General features: G+C 36.7%; 1 long non-coding RNA gene and 2 other non-coding genes across 3 annotated transcripts; all 3 read left to right on the top strand.

Annotated features, from left to right (window-relative positions):
- The first annotated feature begins 6506 nt into the window (after window positions 1-6506).
- Window positions 6507-21052, top strand: LOC119864727. The gene is made up of 2 exons (XR_005368745.1): window positions 6507-6570; window positions 13057-21052. It is a non-coding gene; the product is annotated as an uncharacterized LOC119864727 (long non-coding RNA).
- Window positions 7656-7715, top strand: MIR30D (microRNA mir-30d). Its single transcript, NR_049243.1, has one exon. It is a non-coding gene; the product is annotated as a microRNA mir-30d (primary transcript).
- MIR30B (microRNA mir-30b) lies at window positions 11917-11976 on the top strand. Its single transcript, NR_049244.1, has one exon. It is a non-coding gene; the product is annotated as a microRNA mir-30b (primary transcript).
- Window positions 21053-27157: the final 6105 nt, after the last annotated feature.

Genomic DNA, 27157 nt, shown 5'->3' with positions numbered 1-27157 from the left:
ACATAGAATCATGGAATTATCGAGCTGAACGGACCTTAAGAATTATTTGGTCTTGAGTCCTTTCATAGAGGAGGCAATTTAGATCCAGAGGGGTTAAATGGGTCATACTATGTAAACATATAAAATAAAATGAGCGTGGTTTTTTTATTATCTCTCAGCTGCAGGATGAGAAATTCTTGAGGCAAAATGTGGAACCAGGGAAAAGACTGAGACATCAGTTTGCTTTACATTTGTTGCCATCTTTTCTGTTGCTCATTTGTTTTACACCTGTGCTATTTACACTTACCCTTGGACTGAGGAAATTGAGATGAATCAGACAGGCCCTCTCTTAGTATGGAAACAGACAAGTAAACAAATGGTTGCCATATACATTAAATGCTACTATAAGACAAGCTGAGTGTGTTGTGGGTATAAGTGATGGGTGTGCCTGTTGAATGATTTACAAGTTCACAGTCTGTTTACCTGCAGGATTGAGTACCTGGCCCCTTTTGTAGTATACACTATGTTGCCTCCACCATTTGGCCTTTCCTGTGCTTTTTTGCCTCATAGCTGTAGCCCTGGGCCAATTTGAAGGTGATGTGTTAGGCGCTATCTGACCATTAAGACTTGTCGTGACAGCTCTGCTTCTGCCACTTGAGAGCACTGAGGCCTCAGTATATACCCATGGCCAATGATAAACCACCGTGACAGCAGCATGTCTTATTTTAAATAGAAACCCATTTAGAGATTAATTTAAGAGTACTTGATCTTGTATTTCTCCTTTCAAGTGATGCAGATTTTATTAATTCTTAATTTTGAAAAATCCTTAAAGGAAATAGAAACATCAATTTTTGTTTGTTTGTTTCTTTTGACTCAGTTACCTTTTTACTATATTTTTGGGGATGTGTGGCCATTCCTAAGAGAACTAGCATGTGAAGTTCATTGTTGATGTTGTAACTTATTCTGAACCTTATAATAAAGCTTCCAAAATGCATTGAGAGAACAGGTAGATAAAATAGCACTGGCGCAATTTAAAAGAGAAATAGTAGTTTCCTCTTAAGCCTTTCTCTTTCAAGAGCTTATAATTTTCTATATAACCCAAACACTGTCCCGTGGGTAGGGATATTTTATTCTTGTCCTTGATTCTGTATTATAAACTTTGATTAAAAAGGGAAGATACCTTTTATCTGCTACAGGAAGAATGTGCATATTTGCAGGGATTTGTTTGTTTGTTTGGTAGTAAGATGGAGTTCCATACCCCTGAGACTGCTGTAGTTTGAAGAATAATATTAGTATCTTTTATCTGTGAGAAATATCTGTGACATTGTGTGTGTGTGTAAAATCAAAACCTGCAAATATACCATACATGGTCAAGAATATTGGATCAATTCCTGATGACTATATTTTCACAGAATGTTAGAAAACAACCAGTTTTGACAGTGATCAGGCATTCTCTATCTCTTGGGTCATATGAGGATAGAATTATCTATCCTGTAATCTCCTGGACCTTATGAGCAAGAGAGGTAGAACTTTAGACATATGAACAAAAAAATTGGACTCAAGTTAGCAGTCTAAAAATGATAAAACTGACTTGTGTGAATAACTCTTCTCCCCACCCCTTTATTTTGTGTAGATTGAGGAACTGAACTATAGAGGTATTTTCTGTGAAAGGTGAACAAGCTACCTATCGTGAATGATTTTAGCTTGTGTAGAAAACATCTCCAGCTGTACTAAATATAAAACTGTCATCTCTCCGAAGGTGTCTGCAATTATTACTCATCTTTCTCGGTTGACAGAGGAGGCATGTGGCATGAGTGAGAATGGGCTCTGGAGCCAGGCTGCAGGGTTCAGAGTCCTGTCCATCAGCTGCTCTGTGCTTCTGGGCAGACTGCTTTCTGTCTCATACTCCTCATTGACAAAACAGAATAATACCAGTACCTACCTAACAGGGCCATTAGGAGGATTAGATGAGTTAATGCAGGTGACATACTAAGAACACTGCCACAGACACAGCAAGCACCAGATGCATGTTAACAGTACTTACTGTTGATGCACGACTATCATATGTTTAAGTGGTTGTTTTTATTGGTGAAGTTTTCATGGGGAATTTGGCATTTGAACTAGGCCTTAATGGATAAACAGGATTCAAAAAAAGGAAAATATAAAGAATTGAACAGGGGAAAGCTGTGTGAACAAAATTGAAAGAGGAGGTAAATAATCGTTTTCTCTTCTTTTCTCCTTCCATTTATTGCGTATTAGCTCCGTGCCTGCTACCAAGCTCTGTGTTTGGTGAATGTTATGTTATCTCAATCAGGCCTCACAATAACCCTACAGGATAGATGTTTTCAATTCTCATTTTACAGATGGGAAAGTAGCCACAGAAAATTAAAGGCATTTTCCCAGAGTCAGAAAGTTAAATGTTGGCCTAGTTCTGTCTGATTGTAAAGCTCTCACGTTCTTAATTATTATCCAGTACTGCCTTCCTAAGAGTAGACTATCAGAAGAGGATTCAAAAAAAAATTTTTAAGGGTGAAGGCTCTGTGGGTGGAGTTCTGAACATTAACAGAATTATGGTATTAGGGATGCATGTGATCATTTTCTCACAGTGAGAGACTCTGGATACTGGGTATGCTGGTCCTTTCAAAAGATTAAGAGAAGTGTGTGTGCCAGTGCTTGCTGAGTACATTTCTCCTAGCATTCTAGCTGTATGAAAGTACTTGTTTTTTTCTGAACTAGGAATGACAGTATTTTGGTTGCCAAAGTTTTTATTTTTCTTATTATAAATTATGCAAATTTCCACAGTGACATCCTGATTGACACCTTCCCTTCTTTTCACACACATTTCTTACCTGCTGTTTGAGTACCCCTTTTCAATTCCTTACATCAGAGAGGTGTCTCCAACTTTGCTTGCCAGTCTTGAGCATGTATGGTTTCCTGTGTGGGGAGTTTGTTGGGAATATAATTTGGATGATCTTAATTCTATTACTGTTTATTCATTCCATCCTCAGGCTACTTTGTCACACTTTCTTTTGAAACTTTAAGGAAATTGTTAAGTCCATGCTCATACTTTTTCTCCTCAAATATCTCACTGGCTGTGACTTGAATTTTTAATTTTTCTGTCTCCCATGTACTGCCTCCTTCCACGAAATAACTGACAGTTGGTTTCCCCCTCTTTATTTTTAATGCCTTTTCTTTACTACCTAAAATTCCCCATCTCAAAAGATACAGCCAACAACTCAGGTGCTAGCCTTTATAAAACTAGAATAAAACATAAATGAACTAGAATCTTGGCAACTAGGATCTTTCCCTAGAATATATCCTTCCCTCTGCTTTTAAGAAAAAAGAACATTATATGGTAACAAATGTCAGAGATTTAGCCAGAGATTAAAAAATAAAAAACAAAACCCGTCAGGATTTATCAACAAACTGTTAACACCTGCTATACAGATGATAAACCATGAAGATTTCAGATTTCTACCTCTAAGTAAATTTTTTATCTGTGCTTTTTTAAATTTATTTTTATTTTATTTTTTTAAGGATTTTATTTATTTATTCATTAGAGACACACAGAGAGAGAGGCAGAGACACAGGCAGAGAGAAAAACCTGCTCCATGCAGGGAGCCCGATGTGGGACTCCATCCCGGGGCTCCAGGATCATGCCCCGGGCCAAAGGCAGGCGCTAAACCACTGAGCCACCCAGGGATCCCCTGTGCCTTTTTTTAAAAAAAATCTTTCTCCTCCTCATGAAGCAGGTCTTCGTGGTCTGACTGCTGCAACAGCCTTCCCATCAGTCCCTTAGCCTTACCATTTCCCCGTCTCCACCCTTCAGGTCTTCATCTCTGTCACTAGCAGTATGATCTTGAAACAGGGATCCAGTCTTGTTTTTTTGTCTTAAAAATGATCGTTTTTCTAAATTCCTTTCATCACCTCATCCAGCCTGTAGCTTCCTTTAGATGGTCATTTCTACCAGCTTCATTCACCACTCTGCTGCCACTCCTAGATCAGTGCCTGAAACAGCTATTCATTCCATAGATCCTTAGGTGTGACTGTAACAGATTACTAGTTGGTTGAGAAGTACTGGTGGCTGTTTTCCACCTTTGTAATGGCCAGGTGTAACCCGGCTCATCCAGGGTTCCACTAAGAGTAATTGGAGTGTGAGGTCTCTGCTTAATGATCCGTGATACGCTGAGTACAGGCAAGATGTATTGCACCCTGCAGATCTGCCTTAGCAGCCCGGTTGTGGGTGAGGGGCTCATGGAGCTGCTGGAGAATTTGTGTCCCCTTACCTGAAGAGCTGGCATAGCCAGAGGTGGTGCCAGTAGTCAGAAATGGGTGTGGGAACCACTAGAGACTAGTCAGGGCTTCCCAGCTCCCTGCAGAAGTCTCAAATCTGTCTTCCAATATGTTGGATACATTTGGTACACTTGTGGCTGATATGCCCACTTAATGACCTTCAACTTACCTACAGAGTGAGCAGTCTAACCGTGTAGGTTCATCTGCAAGTGATTTTTAATTTGCAGATGCACATTGATACGAACTTGATGTCAGAACATTCTAATTGCTTTGAAACCTGTTCACGTTTCACAGGAATTTTTGATACTACTTGCCAATGAAAAAGAAGATCTTTTGAGTCTTTAATGCAACTAATGCATTAGTCTTTCTAACTAATGCAACTATTTGAAAGGCTAAAAATTTTTTTGCATTTGAGCAGGTAAGTGTAAGTTTGGTTATTACTTAATTCACAGTAATTCTTAAAATGCTATTTAAGTTAACATTTTAGACAAGATTTTCTTAACTGAAAAGTAAAAACAAAGAATAGTGTTTCTAATATTATTGTCAGTATATCATCACTTGTCAATGGGTCCAGTTAGGCTGTTTGGTGCGAATGAAGTTAGTGGTTTGTTTTTGTTTATTTTGCCCGAATTATTAATTGCCATGTCAAGTAAAATTCTGTAGAAGTCTGTATTCACAAAAATGGTCACCCTCACAGTTGTCAGGTCTTTCAGATGCAGACTTTTGCTTTTGGGGGGGAAGGTTTTCAAGAAAGTATGGGTACAAACCTGTAAACACTGTTAATGTCATGTAGTGCTTTATTATTTCAGATATGCTTTTATATTCATATAACTTTATTTACTTAATATTCACAACCACTCAGGGTTATTTTTAATTCCTTTATAGGGTTTTGTTATTTTACAGATTAGGAAACTGATGGTGAGTAGTTGTGACTTACTCAAGGTCACAGAGCTAGTGTGTCAGTGGAAGTGTAAGGATTTGATTGAACAAATATGATCTCTTCAAGGAAACGATGTTAGCCGACTTTGTGAAAGATGAGTTAGTAGGAGAGTCATTTATACCTCTTGTCTTTAGAAGAGGATTCTTCTCTGAAGTATAGCATTAAGTAGATTTCCTACTTTTTTATAAAAGATTTTGAGAGAGCACGAAAGGTTGGTGGGTGGAGGCAGAGGGACAAGCAGACTCCCCAACTGAGCGGGGAGCCCAATCTGGGGCTCAGTCCCAGGACTCCCGGATCATGACTTGAGCTGACGACAGACATTTAACCGACTGAGCCACCTAGGTGCCCCAATTTCCTACTTTTGAAAGCAATATTTAAAATTAGATATAAATGGATAACTTCTGAAGGTTAAAATAACTTGTTTATATGTAATGTATATTTTGTCCATTTTTATAACTATTTGCAAATAAAAGTAGTAAGAAAGGTGACTCAAATACTTGAAAATACTTTTGTGGCAAAGATGAAAATCATTAAGTCAAAAATGGTAAACCTTTAGCCACTACATTGTGTTTTTTGTTTTTACGATTTATTTGAGAGAGGGGGAGAGAAAGCACGAGTTAGGGAAGGGACGGAGGGAGAGGGAGAGTGATTCTCAAGGAGACTCCTGCTGAACTGGAGCCCTCAATGCAGGGCTTGATTTCATGACCCTGAGATCAGGACCGGAGCTGAAACCAAGAGTGGGACACTTAACTGCTTGTCGCCCCACTATGTGTTTGATTATGAATAAAAGAACAAAACTAAAGAATATTTATGAAATACAGATTTTATGTTTTAAGTAAAGATGGTGTCTAAAATGTACTTTGTAATTGATTTTCTTATAACATAGTTATCCAACTTCTGTATGTTTAATTTTCAGCTGCCTTCAAGAATACATCCTAAACAGATATATGACATTTGACAGAATGACCTCATAACCCTGAAGAAAAGTTTCTATGTATTATGTATATGAGTTAAATATAGTAGCTCTGATAAAAGTGTCTGGTGATCAACCTCTAAAAAGATTAAATGGAGAACAGAGAGGGAAATTGAAGGAGAGAGTTGGTAATAACTGGTTCATTGCAACTTAATGTGCAGCATCCTAATTAGTCAAGTATCCTGTGCCTACCTAGGCATGAAATAACTTTTTTTCTAATTTAAATCTGTGAATTTTCAATTGTTGAACAGCTTGAATCGTCTTTGTTGTAAATAGTCACTGGATTTTTTTTTTTTTTTTAAGTATTTGTCTTCAGAAACAATGAAGGTCATCTTGTATCCATAGAGACCACGTGCACTTTCCTCATTTCTATATACTGTAATGGGTAAGAGTTATTTATAACATTTAAACAAACAAACAAAAACTATTACAGAGCAACCTTTAAATATTATCACAGGGTAAATATCAGTGACTGTGAAATCTCTTACTCCAGAAAAATCCATATTCCAAAAAAGATGATAGTAGAAAATTCATGTATTTGTATATATTAATATTTTCAGTAATTCAATATCCTATAGGGGGTGTGTGTGTATGTACACATGCTTATAGATGGATGTATGTTCATTTCTTGGGAATCACTGTGACTTCATTGTAGACTCTGATTGTTTTAGTATTTTTTAGGAAGTGATAATTTTACATGCTTTAGAATAAAGCAAGTCTTGGTTTCGATGGGGTGTAGATTTACTGTTTTGCCTAGTCTTCCTTCTCTCTTTCACATAAGCATGGGAAACAAAATGGTTTTGGTGTATTGCTTTATAAACAGAGCCAAGGTCATGAGTCTATTCCTCTTATTTTCTACTTTGCTTTGTTTATTTCCATGGACTGTACATCCCTAACCTAAATCTGGGAATAGGGGGTAAAAATACTAGACTCTTACTCAATATAGATCTATTGCCAATAAAACCCACAGTATTAGCGATCTAAATTAGGACACTGTTGTTAATGAAGGGAGTCACTTTTAATAATAATATGAGGGCAGCAGGCATAAATTGAGACTGATTTGGGTGGATATATGGTCACTCTGATGATTAGAGTTGTCACCCTAGTGTTGCTTCTTACCAATTTTGAAATTCTACGTTTAGGGAGAGAAAAACACATTTTTGCATACATTATGTAGAAAAATATCTCCATGTGTAATAATTGGGTGGTATCTTTAATTTTGCATATTTACCAAGTTAAATGTATAATGTGTATCTGCTTTATTGATTAGTCTGTTTAGGAAGAATTGCAGCTGATGAACTGCGTATTCTCTTGCTAAGTAATTAATAACATTAACTTTATTATTTTTGTCCCAGAACGTCACAGACCTCATTCAGCACTAAAGAGCCTGTAAATCGTTCGATAAAGAAGGTGACAGGCTGCACGCACGTCTGTGCCCTCTGCTCACATGTGGTTGAGAAAGCCTGTGGTTGTAAACATCCCCGACTGGAAGCTGGAAGACAGCAAAGCTTTCAGTCAGATGTTTGCTGCTACCGGCTGTTCACAGACGGCACTTGGTCTGCACTTGGTCTGACAGCACCTAAGAGGTGGGCTTGGGGGGCCTGCGGGCTGCGGGCTGCTGGGAAGCCCGGGAACATCCAGGTCAGGTCCCCGCGCGGGGCCGGCTGGTGCTGCTGGTGCTGCTGCTGCTGCTGCTGCTGCTGCTGCTGCTGCTGGGCCTGAGAGAAGTGAGTCAAGAACTTGGTGCCTGCCAGGGGATCCAGCTTTTCTCTGCCCTGGCAGCAAGCTTTCATTCCTTATGGCCTCTCCAAGTAGGCGGGAGTTTAGCTTCCCCGCAGTTCAGAAGACCCATTTCCTCCTAAAAATGCCTTCGAAGCTCTGCGAGCAGGTTTGCCACAACCTCAACCCAGCAACATAAACCTAAACATTTCAGTTTCTCTATAGCGAAAAGGTATGTGTGTGAACCTTGTCTCTGTCCTCGCACCCCCCCACCCCCAGTTGCCCACCTGCCTCGCCCTGAGTGACGTCATAGTGCCTGTCAGAACTTGGCCATCTGCGCCTGTGCAAAGCGCTTATCAGTGGGTCTGCTCAGTTCCCTTCAGTGAGTGTATCTTCCCAGGGTATGGACGCCTTGTGAGCAGGTGTACTGTACCTATTCTTTGGGGTTTCCCCATGGAAGTGAATAATACGGGACTTTTCTCAGCATTCGATGTGGACTAATTGATCGTGTATAATTTTATAGCAGCTGCTGTTCTGGGTTTTAATATTCGTTTTCTTATTCTTGTGTTTTAGACACTGGGAAACATTTGTTTTATTGAAATTTTTCTCTTCAATAAAGCACTGGCATTTTTATGATTTATTATTATTAAACTGCTAGACATCATACTGTGTTAGGTTCAGTACATAATTAAACCAAAAGATAAAATTCTTGCTAATCTAATTCTAAACGTGTGTGTGTGTGTGTGTGTGTGTGTGTGTATAGTTTTTTATTGCATGACAAGCTTTCTGAGGGCAGGGACATTCTATATTTATAATTCTGTGCTCCCACATTAAAAATGCATGTATAAGATTCTAATTAGAATTTTATGTTATTGCAGCACTATCTACTATTTCCTTTTATTCTCAATCCAGATGAGCAAATGACAGCCTGGGTCATAATATAGCTATTCCAGGTGTATCCACACTACAGCATTTATTTTTAAAGGCTCCTTTGTTACAGTGGTGGTTTACAAGACTTCCTTGGTCAGAAGGGGAGGGGGGGAGGGAGGGAGGGAGGGTGGTTTGTTGCTTCAGATGCAAGTAGCTTGGCAACTTGTAAGTATAATTTCCAAGCTTGACGATTAGCATGCATCAGGCATCCCTTCTGAACTCTTAATGAAGCAGATTTATTGCATATTCCATGACTCTCTGTTTTAGCGCACCGGGAGCTTTAGATTCCAGATAGCTGCAAATGGATTGAGTTATGTCTGAGAGCCCTAGAACTGCTCCCTGGTCCAGGCAGAAGAGTTCTCTGGTTATAGGATTATTTTGTTAAACCAGGTGACGTTGTTTATTTCCTATGAAAAAGTTTGTTATTGCTTTAAAATTCAGTAAAGTGGATCGAAACTGCCTAGTTTAATAATTTGCACAGTTGAATTTGAAAGGTTTTTCAAAATGATAGCCCAAATCCAGGCTAAAGGAGGGACAGAGTTGTTATACTCTGCCGAGCCAGTCCAGTTATCCCTTGATATGCTGCAGGATTAATGGTACAATCAGTGTTATGTAACACTTGTTCTATATTATTCTGCCCTAATGAGGTGGATTGGAGACCGTGTCAGCTTTAATTCTGGATGCCCTTGCTTCATTGTACTTGAGTACAGCCTTTTTAGTCATTTGCAGATGACTTCCTCGTGTTTTAATTTTGAAGAACCACAGATTCCCATTGGCCTGAAAATTTAGCAAATGATTATTTAAAACAAATACCTTAAAATATTAAATTGTCAGTATTTTCTGGTAAACCTGTAACAACTTGTTTCCCTAGCTTTTGATTTCGCTTTTAGGGAGAAGTGTGTGTGGTCTTTATTGACAGGCCTTAGAAAGCTCAGAAACTTAAGTTTTGTTTTTTTTTTAATCAAAATAATATCAAAAGCAAAACATTTTTAGTTACTGAACACCATTCTGAAAATGGCAAGGTTTTTTTCCTTAATAGTTTGAGATTAGTTAGGGATTACTTTCTTAAGCAAACAGCTACTGAATTGTGTCAAGTTCATTTCCAGTTACATATTGTGTACAGATATTCTCGGTTAACATCACATGTTGGATGGGTCCTCCTTGGTCTCAATACCTGAGTCCCTTCCACCTCAAGTTCAGAGGGTTGGGGTGACCCAGAAGTGTGGTAAACTTGAATTCCCATGTCTTCCTCATTACATGTAGCACTTCCCAACTTCAGTTCCTTTTCACTCCTCTGATTAAAACTTCATTCATTAAATGAATGTGTTTCTATATGCTGCAGGTAGTCAGGACTTTTTTTGTTGTGCTTTTAAGTTTGAATATCAGTCTGAGCTTAATTACTTTTTAAAATGCTGTTTCAAATACTCTGTCATGGTTTCCCAAGTTTGATTAATTATGTGTGGACATATGATACATGTTTTGACTTTGGCTTTTTCTTATCTGTAGCATATTACAGACTTCCAAATAATTTGACATTTGCTGCTGTCTTTGCTTTGACTTTCTAACATATTTGGTAAAACAATTAGTCTACTCGTTTTCAAATATTAGTCTGTATCAGAATTACTTGGAGGGCTTATTAATTGAAGCACAGATTGCTGGGCCTTACAAGAGTTTCTGCCTTAGGTCTGGGGTGGGGCTTGAGAATCTGCATTTCCCCCCTAAATTCCCTGGTTTTGCTGATGCCTCTGTTCTGGGTCCATGCTTTCAGAACCAGGGGCTTATCTTACATTCTTTTCCCTGTTTGGTATTTGCCTATTTAGTGACTGAAGGAAAAAAGAAAAAAAAAAAAAAAAAAAAACATTAAATCTCCAACTTAAAAATATGTAGTAATCCAAAAGTTTGATTCCAAAAAGGTTTGTTAGAAACCTGAGGCCAAAAAAAAAAAAAAAAAAAGAAACCTGAGGCCCTTTTTCCTCCAGAGAATGTATCCTATTAATTGTCTAGCCCAAAAAACCCTGTTTGAATACACTTGTAAAGAAAAGCAGAGGAAAAAATATTGTTGCAGTAAGAGTAGTTGAAACAAAAGCAATACTCTTAGAGGGAACAAAATAAAGGGTGTGTGTGTGTGTGTGTGTGTGTGTGTTAAATCTTCAGGAAGATTACTTCAGGAAAAGTAGCCTGAAGGGGACAAGAGACCAGGCCAGGTAGAAACTTAGGAGGTTCCAGAAGATCCTCAGATGCCTGTAAAATTCCAAAGATTCTTAGTTTGCCGGCAATGGTTCTTATATTTAATTTTACTTCCAAATTTGAGGATTTCCTCTTCTTTAATGCAAGTGTACTGATGAGGCCGCTTTTAATTCTTAGTAGAGTTATTTGTGGTAATACTAGTTTAATCAGAGGAATACAGAGAGGAGGAAAAGGAATTTCTGTGGGGTAACTTAACAATACTTAGGACAGTGCAAGGTAGAAAGTGATCAGAGAATGTGGCAAAGATGTTCCTGCAGTGAAATTGTCTGAATTATGAATGTGGGGGAGATGCAGAGAGGCTGGGGAGGGGAAGAGAAATGAAAAATGAGGACAAGAAAGGCCACAGCTAAGCTTTGAGCTCCTCAGAGGTGTTTTATTCATTTTGTCTTTTACCCCAAATGGGAATCTTCTTAATGGGCAAGAATGGGTGATTAATGCATCATACTGGCCACCAAACGGGCTCCTATAAATGCAAGTTCACTTGTTTTGAAGAGAGGGATCTAGAAAGATGAGAGGCTGTAAAATCATCCACATTTAGATCTGGAACATTTACAGGATGTCTGCATATATTGCCATAAATTATTTCAGTGAAAAGAATATCACTTCTGCCTTTTCCCTTGGATTCTAAACTTCATCTCAAAATACCTCCTGACTCTTTCCTCATTTCTGTGGATCACAGTACCAATTCTTTTTCCAACAGATTCTACAAGAGTATCTTTTTAAAAAATGTAAGTCATCATATGTACTTCACTATAAATTTCACTGTCAGGTAAAGGACCAATATCAACACAGTAAAGGGTTTTGTAAGTCCTGATTGAAGCCAAGTTGCAGTTCATGTAAACATCCTACACTCAGCTGTAGTACATGGATTGGCTGGGAGGTGGATGTTTACTTCAGCTGACTTGGAATATCAACCATTAACATCGGTGTAGGACTTGGCAAGAGTGGTACACAGAGGCTTGATTTTTTTAATGTAATTACTTAAATTTAAATTACTGTCCTATCTTTTTATTTTGTGTTATTATGTCTCGAACATGAGGTAAGACTTTAGGTATTAGGACAAAAAAGAAATGTCCTTATGTGGTAGCTGGGGTCAGATCTCTAAGCATTGCAGTGTGCTTTAACAAACATGGGCTTTGACGTCAAAGTCATTTGTAGCCATCTGGGTTCTACCATTGAATTTGTTATACGATTTGGAGGAGGGAAAGGCACTGTTTCACACCTCAGTGCTTTTCTCATCTGCAAAATAGGTACGGTATCTGCTTTAAAGGACTGTTTAAAGGATTGATCTAGATGACGGATGTAAAGTGGCTCATTAGGACAGTGGCTGTCACATTAAGCACTCAGTAATTGCTAAGATGTTAGCTGTTATTAATGCTAGCTACAATACCCGATAATAGTACATAGCACATTTTAGGTGTTCAATCAGTAATTGCTGTTATGTCTAATTAGACATAACTCATTTTTATTTTACCAGTAAAGATGACACTACCTTTCTGGTTTAATAGAAATGATTTGCATCTTTGACAACACTATAATTTAGTGGTAAAGAGTTTTGAAGGCCAGCTTCTTACACTCCTATTCTGGGACTGCCACTGACCAGTTGTGTTGCTGTGGGGGAGTTAAGACTCTCCCTGTTCCTCACTTGCCTCTGTCTGCTTAATTAAGACAGAACCTGGCTAATGGGATTGTTATGAGACTGAAAGAGTTAATACCAGTGAAAGTGTTAGAACAGTTCATGGTACTTACTAAGTTCTTGATAAATGGTAGCTATTACTATTTTTAAAAACGTGTTTGTTATCTATTATTTTTTCCCAGAGTATGATTATGCTCTACATCTCAAATAATTTAAAGATAAGCTAATACCTAATAATTAGTTGTAACTATGTTTTGGTTGGTTTAAATGATTGTTTCATGTTTCATGCTTCTATTGAAAATATTTAAGATTTTCTAAAGCTTTGCTTTTCAATTCCAGCTTTTCATTTTTTGGTGAGCTGAGAAAACAAAATAAACAACAACCACAAAACCAAAATTGCTTAAGAAACACACATTATTCTAACAGCTTGGCCAGTGTCTCTAAACCCTGTCTATGTCTAAATCCTGAATTAGAATTCACATTTGATGCTTCTACCTGTTATGAGAAGTTCACAATTAAGTAAAAATGTGAAATTAAGACATGGAGACTTGTTCTTAAAAAGGTGAGTGCTTTGTCTAATTATATTTTATTTGTTCAGTAACAGTAATTTTTCATTATTTGTTACTGAGAGCTGTTTTATTATGTGCTTGGACTCAAAACATATTTCAGTGAGTGCTACATATCCCTTTGAAACTCATCAAATGCTTAAATTATTTTATAATTTATAATACTTCAGGCAGGAAGAACCTCGCAATGCATTGTAGAAGCATTATCTAAAGGTAGTTTTAGGGCAGCCCGCATGGCTCAGCAGTTTAGTGCCACCTTTGGCCCAGGATGTGATCCTGGGGTCCTGGGATCGAGTCCCACGTCAGGCTCCCTGCATGGAGCCTGCTTCTACCTCTGCCTGCCTCTCTGCTTCTCTCTCTCTCTCTCTCTCTCTCTCTCTCTCTCTGTCTCTCATGAATAAATAAAATCTTTTTAAAAAAGTAAAATGTGATTTTGAAATTAGATATATTTGGGAGTTCCCCATCACTTCATCTTTGAACCTCAGTGAATAAATTAGTAGAATTTTTCTTTTATAGTCTCAGATATTAAAAAAATACTTAGTACATCCTGTGGATTAGTCTATGTTTTTTATTTAATTCATTGGTTTTGTTTTCTTTTGTTTAATGATCATGTGTTTATATGTGTATATCACGTATCTTCCTGGTGCTGTAATAGGGTCTTTGCTCATAGGGACTGTCAGCTGTGCCCCACTTTGTCACTTAGAAAAAGCTCTATGTGAAACATGAGTTACAGCTAAGACTTGAGTATTTATCTGGTTTTAATCAGTACATTATAAGTTACACTGAGCTGTCCCCACCCTTGTAGGAAAACACATGCTTTGATTTCTTTACAAACTATGTATTTATTGGAAATGTAAAATTTCTTTTCTGGTGAATCCATGCTTTTAAGTATTAAATGTTAGAGATCTGGGTAAATGTTTAAAATTCCTCCCTTACTTACCAGTTGCGATTTATTATTTAATTGATTGGTAGAGAATATAAGATAAAGTTCAATGTCTTTGGTAAATTTGAATGGATATGATCTAAAATTGAACTATTTTCAGGGCATCTGGGTAACTCAGTTGATTAAGCATCTGATTCTTGATTTCTGCTCAGGTCGTGATCTCAGGGTTGTGAGATAAAGCCTGTGGTGGACTGGTTGTGGAGCCTGCTTAAGATTCTCTCTTTTCTTCCCTCTGCCCCTCCTTCCTGCTTGCTTGCTTGAGCGCTGACATGCACTCTATAAATAACACTGACATGCGCGAAATAAATAAATAAACTATTTTCTATCAGGTGTGAATATTTGATACATCACATAGTTATTTGCTAAGCATTTGGCATAAATTATTTAACTTTTCTTTCATTATATCTTTTCCTATCTCATTGATTCCCAGTATTAGAAATGTAGGGTTCCAAGCCAATATCTCCTATCAACTTCAGTAATCAAAGTCCATTAAAATGCAGAATCTGTGATATATGAGAGCTTTCCTTTTAGTTCTGCTTCAGGTTTTTTTTGAACAGTAATTCTGCTTTTTGATAAAGGTCAAAGTGTTATTCAGTGCAAAATCTTATGCAGAATTATAAGCAACTATATGATTTCTTTATTGTTGCAGCATATTGAGGTTTTTTTTAAGCTAGAAATATGCTAATATCAAATTCTGGATTAAAATGAAATGTAGGGTATTTTCTTTAATAACTTCTAATTCTTCATAAAACTGCCAGTACATTATGAAACCAGAGCAGTTTCACATTTAGGATTTTTATATGTATATAAATTAGGATTACTTTTTTATATTGGCCTTAACTTCCTTTAATTTTATGGAAAAGAACCAGTCCCAAGGGCATTTTTATAATTTAATACATGTTATTCCTATGAGGCTAAGTAAAAGTGTTCCATGAATCAAAATCTTAGCTGTAGAACCTGTTCAACTACTTAACTGTCTGTCTTGGGACTAACCAGATGTAATTATAACTGGCTTAAAAGTTCTGACCTTTTCCTTGCTTATTTCAAAGTGATTCTTTAAAGACTATTAAGCTATGTTCAGTATTTGTCCTACTGTGTAAAAATATTTAAAGACAGAGTTTAAGCTGTTGATTTTGTTTTTTAAAAGTAGTTTGAGAAGGTTCCTTTGCTGCTTGTTCTCCATGCAAATTTTTTAGGAGTCCAAATTCCCTGGGTTGGGGAGGAGGGAGATGGAGGTGGAGGTGGAGTCTTCGTAAGGTTTCTTTGAAAAAGTATAAAAGGTCCCTAAAGGTATACATTTGCCTTCATTTTGACCCTCTAAATCTTCCTTATTCTATAGCTTATCTGTGAAAATTGTTTTATGTATTCAATTTATATGTAACAGTCATTTGTTTAAAAGTATCAGTGTTTAGTCAGTAGCACAGAGTCCATATTTGCCAAAATACTACATTACTTTTAAGTGAAGCTATCAGTATGGATGAGAAATAGAGTTTGGAGACTGGGTATTGGCAATTTTTTTTTCAGATAACTTTTTGGCCATTTGTTCTGTAATATTTACAGTAAAATGTGCAGGTACCTCTTTGCTTTCTCCACATTCACATGACATATCTTTCTCTTGGTTACACTCTAAAAATTGTGAGCAGTACAACCCTTCCAAATTATTTTCGTGTTTTCACAGACCTACACCCTACTGGCATGGGTGGGAATTCTGTCATGCAATCACACTATGTATAGTATGTACTTAATGTTTTAAAGAACTTTTCATATCTTTGCATCACTAGTTTTTAGTTTCATATACAAATGTGCCATACATGTTTACTTCCCCATTGGTAGATCTACCTATATGTTGCTCCAATATTTCACTATTGTAAACAGTCCTGCAAAATTCCAGTATTTTGATGCCTAGTGTAACTGTTTCTACAGGACAACTTGTAAAGGTATAATTGCTCTGTCAAGGAAGACGTCTTTTTAAAATGCTTACAGATCCTGCTAACTTAATCTCAAAGAGTCTGTGCCAGTTTATACTTTCATTAGCAGAAGAGAGTGCCTGATTTCTCACATCCTTGCCAGAGCGCCATCAATCTTGTTCAGTTTTGCTGATCAGAGAGTTGCAAAGTAGTACCTCATATTTGCATTCCCATGTCTAAAGGAGAAGTTAACATCTTTCCATATCTTTATTGGCTTCTCTCTCTCTTTCTCCATTCCTCCCTTCCCCTTCCTCCCTTCTTTCTGTCTCTTGGATCACCTGTTCATACCCTTTGCCCATATTTCTTTTTTTTTGCTAATTTGTTCTTACTGCTTTGTAGAGACTCTTTGTACTTTGGATATTTTTTTCTTTCTATGTTATATGTGTTGCAAATATTTCCTCCTTATCTGTCATGTTTTTTAACTTATTTAAAAGTGTTATGTAATATTTTGCGGCTTCTAAGTTTTGTTTTTCTTTAGAAAGGCCTTTTCCACCTTCAGTATTAAACATACATTATCCTAAATATATTACGTCTTAATCTTTTAAAATTAGGTTTCTCATCAAAGCTAAGAAATGCCATTGATTCTACAACACTGGTATTTTATGTGCTGAGGAAGAAGGAAAAAAGACTTTGAGGAACAGATCACATACTTACTCATTTCAAATTTTATAAAGATCTCTTTTAGATATTTATGTAGACAAATGTTTTAAATTATAAAACATTTAAAATAAAGTATCAGTTTTTCATCTTTGCACCAACAAACTGTAGTCCTTGGGTGTTCTGAATTTGTCACTGAATTTAAATATGTCTTTCATTATTACTCTCTGAGTATTCATAAATACCACAGTGTATGTGAAACACCTATTGTGGTACTGATACTTATCTAGATACTTTTATATATGCTCTCATCTCAGCCTTGTGGCAGCCTTTCAATGTAACTGTTATTTAGTGCATTTTACAGTTGAGAAAACTGGGACTCAGAAAAGTTAAGTTGCTTGTATCACAGAGCAGTTAAAGTGATGGACTCTCCTGAGTGCAGAGGTGGTGCAGTGGCTCAGGTTCAGGATGTGGTTCTGAGTCATTTATGGAGGCAAAGACAATATATATGTGGACCCAGGTCTACCCTCAAATATACAGGCAGTCTAGAATGGAACATCTGTAATCGTTTAAAAGTGTGTGAATGATGTGTGATTCTGATTTTCATACCTTCTCAGAACCAATGTATGCTATGCTGCCAAATAAATGTTCACATTTGTACTTATTGATAAGTTTGCTGATTTTTTTTTATTCCTGTCAATTTTCATGTTGTTATGGTTCTGGAATCAATAGGATTTATAATGGGGCCTTTACTTTAAGATGGAAAATAAATACTGATACCAAGAAAATTGTATAAGCATTCTATTTGTATGTCAACCCTAAACCAGAACAAGAGATTATAGTTGCACACTTAGCCTGAGCATTGTTACCTACATTAGAGTCCTAGCCAGTCCTAATAGTATATACCTTGAACCTTTCACATAAAATATGTTTTTAAAACTGCATGTATGATGAGAATGATATGGTTTTTATTATGAACCAAAGGAAGTCATTTAAACTTTATTTTCACACAGGCAGATTTTTAGCTTCAAAAAGAACAAACAAGATAAATATTTTGTACTGTTTGGTTATATATAAAAAATGATTAGGCAGCTCAAACAAGGGAGGTAGAAGACTCACAAAGGTACCGACATTAGAAAAAAAACTCATCAGAGTGCTAGGCAAACTCAGTGTGGCCATGCCAGACAAGGATGTATAACGTCAAGGATTAGCGATAGTGCTCTGGGTAGACCAGATTACAAGCCTTTTCTAAAGTCATGTTGCATATCCTGGGATTTGAATCCATGCCTTATATTTATTTGTATACAGAATAGGTTGAATTTTGTAAGAAGCAGTGTTCATAAAAGTTGGCAAACCTGTTTTACTTGTCAGTGTTTTCAGATCATTGCTTATAAAACATTGATATTTATAGTAAATATCTTCTTTTAAATACAGGCTAAACCTATTAAATCATGTGCCCTTGTGCTGTACTCATTTAAGAACTTGACCCTCTGGCAAGTGATTGAGACAGCTCTCAGTGCCATGGAGTGTTTGAAGGAGCTAAAGGGAAGTAGGAAGAGAAGAGATTTTCAGAAATAAGTATTCATACACCAGTCAGGCTTTTGAGAGAATGAAGGATATATCTTTACACTGTGTGACCTTTGGCTAATTCCTGAAGCATTCTGACTTCATATCCTTGTATATAAATGAGAACATTATAGTCTTATAAGTCTCTTTACTAATGTGACTGCATCCAGTGGTCTATTTTACTGTGTGTTTGTGTGTATCAGTAGAGCACAATATGTAGCAGAGTGATTTCCAGGTTAAACTACCTGGACTCGCTTGTAAACTGGAGTCCCCTATCTCCTAAATTGTAATGAGCATTTAATTAGATAAGCCAGATAAACCACTTAGCACACTATCTGCACATATTAAACACTCAGGAAATATCTCATTCTTCAAAACTCAATCCAGGTGTCAAGTCTTAACAGGATCTAGACCTTGGACCTTTTAGGTAAAATTGGTCTTGTCATTGTGCCATAAATGTGTCTTGTACTGAATGCTAATTTAACCCTGTTATTAAGTGCTAAATTTATCTCTAATTTATCTATATATCTTTTCCTCCTAGATTATGAGCCCCTTGAGGACAGAAACAGGTTTATTCATCTACATAAGTTTAGTGTCTGACATCATACATTTTGTTGAAAGAATAAAATTTTATTCTTGTTTTTAAATAGAATCCCCTCCCCACTTAACGGATGATAGTCTGGAGCACAGGTGACGAGTAGAAATGCTGTCAGAAATCTGTCATGGTCTTACCCCCATCCCTTCTTTTTAACAGCTTTTTTTTTTTTTTTTTAACAACTTTTAATTGCCGTTGCATTCTGAAGGATTTTTTTACTTCTTCACAGTGTTTTCCTTATAATAGGGAAATAAAGAAAGTAACTGCTGGGTGGAGAAGACTGTCCTTTAGATGAATTAAAGTACTATGATGAGAAATTGTATAATGCATCATCATGGTAGTAGAAAAGAGTATTGATCCTGGAATCAGAGCCTCCAAGTTCATGTTACAGCACTGTATTTTTTGTAATCTGACAGTGATCACATTTTCTCTCTATAAAGTAAGCACATTTATTTCATGTTGCACGTTGTAACAATAGGAAAAATAGACTAAGGCATAAGAAGGGTTGGAGATTGTGCTTTGGGTAGACTGGAGAACAACCCTTTTCTAAAGTTGTTAGGATGGTAAACGTGAGATAATACATAGTACTAGCACCTTGCTTGCTTAACGGAAGACACTCAAATAGTTCCAGAAGTTAGTTTCTTTTTTGGGGGAGGGAATGGGGACACAGACCTAGTGGGAAGGGGGAGGTTTGGTGGAGAAACTTTTTCTGTAGGAGCAGGGAGATGAAAGGTGGTGGACCCTGAGCCCAGTCTTCTTGGAATGGTATAGCAGAACTAGAGCCAACTAACAAGTTTTCTGTCCTGGAGTTAGTTTCAATTGATACTGTACCCTTTAAATTTGAGAAAAGCCAACCTATTTTATTCAAATTGCTATTGTTTTCTGTTAGAAATGTTGTTTAAGTTAGTTGTACTCTTGGTTAGATTTGAAAAACAGAACTAAAATGTTAAATGGTGACATTTTACTGACATCAAGCTAATATTGTAGAGAGAGCAAACAAAGATAAAATGGCAAAGGTATAGCCAAGAATTAAGTCCCATAATTAAAGGTTAATATTTTCTGAATACAAAAAGGCAGGTCTCTGCTTCATCAAACTTGACACAGTTAATCATTGATAACTTGAGACACACATCGAAAACATTAGAGCCATATAGGTCTTTATTGATTGTGTTTCCCTTATAAAAGGTAGAAGTGTAGAGAGAATTTTTCTCAATACTACTAATACAAATAAAATTGGTTGATTATTAGATACCTTTCAGTCCAGTGGCTATGGTAGATGAACCTTCACTACTTATGAGAGTTTTGTCCAGATCGTTTCCCAGTTAGTGTGTTTTGAAGGAACCCCACAAAGTCTCCCACTTGCAATTTCTTCTCCCCCTGTTCTTACTTTCTACTTTCATATCTTTTTACTAAATATTTTCTCCCAGTTCTATTTGTGTCTTCTTCATTTGATCTGCTTTTCAGAGAATCAGTTAATGATTTGACTACAGTGTAACAGAAAACTCTAAAACAGTAGCTTTAAACAAGTTGGTGGTTTGTGTTTTTCCCCTCATGTACTGTAGTTTCCAGGAATCTTGGTGTCATGGCAGACTGAACTAAACATAAGTCTTCCTCCTGCTACCATTCAATAGTTCGAAACTCATAGAGATGTCAAATAAATACACATGGCTGACTGCAAAAGAAAAATCTCAGCTGCCAGAATGAAGAGAAAACAGCCAGAGTAGTAAAGTCAGAAGCTGAAAGCTGCGTGGACCCAGGAGATTATCAACTTGGTTATTAGACTCAGCAGTGGACTGTGGGACTTGAACAGGAAAAGAGATGTGACCAGATACAGTTCAGGGAGCTGACACTGAGACCTCTGCACAGTCAAGACCCTGGAAGGTTCTGCAGCCTCAGGAAGGGGGAAGCAGCCCTTCCTGCCAGCTCCGCCTGGCAGCCCAGGGAGCCACAGAGCAGCTTCTGAACCTAAGACTATGTGAAGGGGGAGGAAGAGTTAAAATGTCCGTTTCAGTCTTGCCCTCATAGTATCCATGTTTAGTTTAAAAATTACTGTGAGCATCTCTTTAATGTGCCAGCACAATAAAGTGTTAGTAGCAAAGCAGTGAACGGAACACAGAAGTTTCTGCCCTCTTGGAGTCTCTATTCTATCAATCATAAAAAATTTTAGTAATGTATAGATCAGACACACTTGAAGAAAAATTTTGAGACAATAGAAGGAATAAGCTAGAACACAGCACAAAAAAAGATGGAAAAGGGGCACCTGAGTGGCCCAGCATTGAGCGTCTGCTCAGGGCATGATCCCTGGGTCCTGGGATCAAGTCCCACATTGGGCTCCCCACAGGGAGCCTGCTTCTTCCTCTGCCTGTCTCTGCCTCTCCCATGAACAAATAAACTTTTAAAAAAAAGAGAGATGGAAAAAATGAAAGATTAACACGAGAGATCCAATGTACATATGGACTTCAGGAGTTTAGGAAGGTAGAAAATAGAATGGGGGTAGGTGAAGCAATTGTTGTGAACTGACCAAGCTGATGTATTTGTGTTCAACCGTTGGTAGATCAGTATTACACACTGAGTGCCCCTACCCCCCCCCCAAAAAAACCCACCCACACTCCCCTCAAATCACCCTCAACAGCCAGATTGTAATGAAAACAGTTTCAAACCAACTTCTGTCACAAGTACAGATACTAGCTAAGCAAGAAAACAGTTCTTGTATATTTGGCAGACTCAAGGAAGTTTTCAACCCTTTGAGATGCTCTGACTATATAACCTTGTCTAAAGAAATCCCTTCAGGAAGCAGAATTCTGTGCTCATGGCTGGACAGAGGATCTTTTAGGTGATTTAGGTTAGGATGTTATCCCAAAGATTAAGGACTAGGCCAACCTGGATTTTTTTACCTCTTGGAAGGGTGGGGCATACAACTAGCCAATTCATATAATCTTGAAAACCTTTAATTTCAACATCAGAGCCAGTTTTTGAAGAGCATCTTTCTAGTTAACAGACCACAAATTTGATCAATAAAAGTGTTAGCATTTAGTGTGTAAATCAGCAAAGCATTGTATGTTCTTCAAGACATAGACAACAGTACCTAGAAAAGTTTCCTCTTGAATTATGGATTCTCTGATTAGAGTGTGACTGTGCTGTCTTGATCAGAATGTTAGCAGGACCCAACTGATGACTTTACATAAGTAACACACAATGTGCTACATATGCTGGAGAGTTTCAGCATAAGTTGCAGATACCTTAACAGCTATATTGAAAGAGAAACATGGCTAAGGAGTTTCCAGAATTGATCAAAGACATTGCATTAGGAATGATATCTGCCTTCTGGTAACAGAACCAAAGTAACGGTGGTGCTTAAATTGTTGGATAGGCTGTCAAGGTAGGCTGTCCAAGTGCTCAGTAACTGCACAAGGTCAGTGGGGCCACAGGCTTTTTCTGTTCTCTATGACCCACAGAAACCTCATTGTGGCTTCTGTTCTCAAAAGATGGCTCACATTCCAGATAACAGGAAAGAAGGGCCAAGGGCAAGATACACTTCAAATATGATAGCAAAATAGACTTTTCAGGGAAAAATAAGAATTTGTTACCAGTGGGCATGCACTGAAATCACTGTTAAAGGGTATTTTTTAAGTAGAAGCGAAATGAGCCCAGATGAAATCCAGAAATGCAGCAATAAATGAAAAGCAATGGAAATAGTAAATATGTCTCCAAACATAATTATTAACTGTAAAAGTGTGGGGTTTAAAAACCTGTGGAATTAAAATGAATCATATAATAATAAGACACAAGAAGGGTAAGTGGAGTTAGCGCTCTCAGGTTCTAACACTGGGTAAGTGGTAAAATTAATACCGTCATTGAAATTGAGGCTGCATGTTACAGTATCTGAGTTCAGCACAATAATAGAATGTGTAACAATGTCGCGGGGGGAGGGGGGAGTGGGATACTGAAGGCAGAAATAGAAAAGGAAATGTGAAACAGGCAGGTCAAATTTTAAAACTGCAAAACATAAACCCAAACACTTTCATTTGTTACTGGAGTTATGGTTGGAAAGCTGTCAGCTGAATCAGAATACCCTACATATTTCTTACAAAAGACACAATTGTAAGGTGACAGAAAAGTTGAAAGTAAATGCACAGGGAAAGAAAGATACATTCAACGACCAAATGAGAGTTAGTATGACTATAGTTTTATCAAGCAAAGAGATCTAAAGCAAGAAGCAGCACTACCGATAAAGGACATTTTATAATGATGAAGGAAATAACCCACCCAAATAAAAAAATCCTAATTGTATATGTGCCTAAAACAAATATAAAATATATAAAATAATGACAGGAGAAAAAATCCCTAGCCATAGCTGGAAACTTTTACACAGTTCTGATGATAGCTAATGGAATATTCAGGACCCCACCACCACCAAAAAAAATCAGTGTAGATGTCTGGATGATATAATCACTAAACTGCAGTTAGTTTACATATATTGAACACTTGATCAGAAAAAGTTTACATTTTCTTCTAGTAAATGTGAATCATTAATCAAAGTTGACCTTATGCTAAGTCATAAAACCACCAAATTTCAAAAGATCAAAAGCCTTCATCCAACATTCTCTAACACAGTGGAATTAAGCTAGAAACCAATAAGAAAAAGATGACTTAAGAAACTCCCAAATGCTTAGAAATTATGTAATAGATTTCCAAATAGTCCTTTGGTCAAAGAATAAATCAAATTTCACAATATTTTGAGGTGAATAATGACGGTACCAAAACTTGTAGAGCAGGGTGTGCAAGCAATTTATAGTCTTAAATGCATATATTAGAAGAAAAGCAGTGCTGAAAATGAATGACTTAAACTAATCTCAAGCTAGGAAAAGAACATGGAAATAATAGACAAAAATTAATGAAATAACAGAATAGAGAAAGTCAACAAAGCCAAAAGGTCGGTTTTTTGAAGTCTATTAAGAATAATCACTACTGTTTAAATTTGAGATCCTAACCAGTGATATAAGGCCGAACAGGGGTTCCTGGGTGGCTTAGTCTGTTAAGCCTCTGTCGTCGGTTCAGGTCATGATATCAGGGTCCTGGGATGGAGCCCCAGGTCAGGCTCCCTGCTCATCTGGGAGTCTGCTTCTCCCTCTGCCCCTCACCCTTCCCAAGCCCTCTCTTGTGTGCTTGAGCTGTCTCTTAAATTAAATAAATAAATAAATAAATAAATAAATAAATGTGCGTATATATATTTTATTTTTTTAAGAGGCCTAACAGAAGGTTCTGAAAGGAGAAAACACTATAGACAACTGGTTGGGAGCACAGAAAATTCAAAGAACTCTATAAAATATTTTAAGAATGTATCAAGGTTCCTGGATACAAAGTCAATATACAAAAATTAATTGCATTTCTAAATGTCAGAAGCAAATTGAAATTGTTAAGATGATACCATGTGCACTAGCATAAAATGTCAAATACCTAGAAATAAATTTTTGAAAAAATCATATTGAGAGAAATCTTAAAAGATCTAAATAAATGTATGGATATACATGATAATGGCTTGGAAGGCAATTTTGTAAATTGTTAGTGTGATACTATCACAATCCCAGCAGTATGGGAAGAAGATAACAAGCTGCCAGAAATGCAAAGGACCAAGGCTATCCATGGTAACCTTGAATAACAATAAAACAACTTTCACCAAAGCTGTAGTTATAATTAAGAGTAATGTTGGTTGGCATAAGGATAGACAAATAGACCAATGTAACAGAAAAAAAAAAGTCTAAGGATGAACCCACATATATGAGTCACTGACTTATGACAACGGAGCACCACTGCAATGGGCAAAATGATAGACTTTTCAGTAAATAATGCAGAATCCGATAGCCATATGGAAAAAAAGAGACCTCTTTTTTACATCAGACAGAAAAAAATCAATTCCATATGGAAGATAGTCTAAATGTGAAAGGGGAAATAATAAAACAATATCTGTGATTTGAGGCAGTCAGTGAGTGATTTAAAGGATATAAAGGCATAAAGGGGAAAGAATTTTAAGCTAATCTATGGTGATAGAATCAAGATAGAGGTTATCACTATACTGACTTTTTTTTCCCAATAGAAAAGACAACTTGATATCAGGAAAGAAATAAGATATGAGTAAGGGTATAAGTAAGATTTTTTTAAAGATTTTTTAAAGATTTTTAATTTGATAAAGCTATTGTGAATTTATATGGATAAATTTTAAATTTTAGCTATTTTTAAATATTGAATAAACCTTTTTTTTTTTTTGAAATTTCTGTAATTCACCAAATCTAGATGGTTTATGGTGTGGCCTATTAAACCATCAAGAAACATAATCTTTGTAAATACTGTTCTAAAGAATAGAAAAAATGGGAAAACCCCACTTTGATACTGAAGTCAAATGGAGGATAGGCCAGTCTCTTTTATGAACATGGCTGATTTAGCTTAAATGTTAGCATTTCAGATTCACCAATTAAATTAATTCATTATGACAAAGTTTATTCACAAAATGAATGGTTGGTTTGACACTGGAAAATCTCTTCATGTAATATGCACTTGTTAATAGATTAAAAGGAAAAGCCGCATTCTCAATGCCAGAGGGGAGAAATCCACAAAATGCAACATTCATTCATGATTTAAGAAATTAACCAATGAAATACCCCCCTGATTATGAATAGACAAACTTATTAAAGACCCATGGTTAACATCACAGCTTAATGATACAATTTTAGAGATAATCCTTTAAAGTCAGCAGTAAGACAAGGAGAGTTGTGCACTTTTCCACAGTACACTGATATCTTGGCCAGTGCAATAAGACAAGAAATACAGACTAAGGATTGGAAGGAAACAGTTAATATTAGTAGACAAGATCATTGGGGTATTTTTTTGAAAGTCCAAGAGAACCTACAAAGTATTACGACAAGTATGAGATTTGAGGGTATTTGGATGTAAGACCAAATATGCAAGAATAAGTGGTGCTCCTTTCTTCTCAAAAGACTACCTGAAAGTAATATTTCAGAGAATTTCAGTCGCATTAAAAACTATAAGGTACCTAACAATACACCCAGTAAAGGATGTGCAGGAATTTTACTAAAGGAAACTGGAATAAATGCAGCAATATCCCATGTTGAGGATGGAAAAAGTCAATATATTAAAGCATCAGCTCTCTTTAAATTCCCTGAAGTTCCAATGAAATTCTCAACAGAATATTCCATAGAACTCCATAAGCCTAACGAATTAACAGGGGAAAACAAAGAGCCAAGACAATTGAAAAGGAAGAAAAAGAGGGAGGAGGACCTGTCCTACAAGACAGCAGGACTTATAGAGCAGAGCCATAGTGGCACAAACGCAGATGCACAGATGTGTGGTACAGAATAAAGGTCCACAAGTCACATATTGAGTACTCGATACAACAAAAAATGGGAACACAGGACTTTTAACTAAATATCATGAGGACAATTGCATGTCCATATGGGAAAAAAGTCAAATTACATATCTTTCTCACACCACATGCAAAAAGAAACTTGGATTAGAAACCACCTAAAAATGTTTTAGAAGGATATATAGGGAAGTATGGCCCAGTGTAAGGAAGAAAGAAGTTGCATGTGACACCAAAGAAAGAACCATAAAGGAAGAGATCAATGTATCTGGCTATATTAAATTTACATAGTTAAGTATGACAAAGACACTAAATATGAAAAAAGTCCATAGGCTTGCAGTGCACTTGCAATGTATCTACCAGTAAGCAACAAAGGAAGTATTCAGATCGCATAAACAGTTAATGGGGAAAAAGCTATACAGAAGAGGGCAAAAGGGTCAGTTAACACAAAAATATGTTTTAGGCGTCTAGTAGTCAAGGATATGAGGGATATGCAAATCAGCACAATTAGATGCTATTAGTATCCAGTCACATAATACCAAAGATTGGCAAAGGTCTTGAGAAAACAACTTATACTTTTTTTGTAAATCACTTTAGTAAAGATGAAATCACACATTGTTTATAACAGCAGCCACATATAAGTCTTTTTACAGAAAGTTGTGCATCATACTTCGGTTTAGAAATGATTGAACATTGGGAGCTTATTACAGATATTTGTGGCAGGGAGATAGAAGATTGAATTGCTTTTTCCCAAAACTGGAAAAATCTCAGGGGTGTTTTTATTGTAAAGCAAAGTCTTGGCTCTAGATAGAGAAAAGTCCAATATCTTGT

The sequence above is a fragment of the Canis lupus genome, chromosome 13 (genome assembly GCF_011100685.1).
Source record: "Canis lupus familiaris isolate Mischka breed German Shepherd chromosome 13, alternate assembly UU_Cfam_GSD_1.0, whole genome shotgun sequence".
Taxonomy (NCBI): Eukaryota; Metazoa; Chordata; class Mammalia; order Carnivora; family Canidae; genus Canis; species Canis lupus.
Note: the sequence above shows the minus strand (reverse complement) of the source record. Positions and strands in the feature narration are given on the sequence as shown.